Consider the following 1,061-nt stretch of genomic DNA (forward strand, 5'->3'; position numbering starts at 1 on the left):
GGGCCGGGGGGGGCTGCGCGGGGGCTGCACGGGGGGTGCACGTGGCGCCGCCGCACAGCATCCGCCGCCGCGGCCCGTCCGCGCCCGCAATGCGGCCACCGGCACCCACGGAAGTGTCGCCGGCTGGCTTGCCCAGAGGCCACGGTGAGGGGCTGAGCCCCCGTGCCCGGTGAGCCCCCGCTGCCAGCGGGCAGCGCGATGGGTGCTCGGCGCGGCGTCCGCCCCATCCGGCTTGTCACGGGTTATCCCAGGTTATCCCGGGTCACGGCGGTGCCGCGGGCACCTCCGGTCTCCTTGGCTGCTCCCATGCCCAGCTGCCTGCTCCCGTCACCCTGCTCCGGCGCTGCGAGCGTTGGGAGCTGACGCGGCATGCTGCTCGGAGCCGGATGGGATAGAGGGAAGTGAGCCCAGACTCACTGCCTGAGACGGGGGACGGGGCCCCGGGGCGTCGCGAGGCTCTTCCCCTTCCTGAGCTGCCTCCCGACGTTGGCTCTCTCCAGCGCCGACTGCAACAAAAAGCGTCTTGGTGCCTTTTTTTTGCCTTTTTTTTTAATCTGTGTGTTCCGGCTGTTCTTGGGTGGAAAACGCGAGTAAAAGTGTCCCGTTGCGACGCGCTGCCTGTTTGTCACCAGTAGTTCAGCGTTTAGATTTCAGGCAGTGGAAAAATGCAAGCGCTGGTGTCCTTACGTGCCTCGCTGAAAGCATCCGCTCTTTGTTTGGACAGGGCAGGCGATTAATCTCCCAACAATGGCTAAATAAATGATTTCTGGGAAAGTGCTGCCTGGGAGACTCTGCGGAGGATAAAACTCCTCTCCGGGCCCTCCGGCGAGCGCCGGCGGGCCGGAGCCCTGCCCGGGAAGCCGGGCGCAGAGGGACCCACCTGCGGCGGGTCACGAGGCCGCGCGGCCGCTGCGTTACCCCGTCACTGCCGGCGGCTCGCAACCGCCGCAAAACCTCTCCGTAAAGGAAGCCGAAGCAAAGCGCGCCGCTGCGCAGCCCCGGCGCCGCCCGGCCCGCTCCATCGCCTCGCGCACAGGAAGACGCCGTGCCGGCGACCGCGA

The sequence above is a fragment of the Apteryx rowi genome, unplaced genomic scaffold (assembly GCF_003343035.1).
Source record: "Apteryx rowi isolate R43461 unplaced genomic scaffold, aptRow1 scaffold_56, whole genome shotgun sequence".
Lineage (NCBI taxonomy): Eukaryota > Metazoa > Chordata > Aves > Apterygiformes > Apterygidae > Apteryx > Apteryx rowi.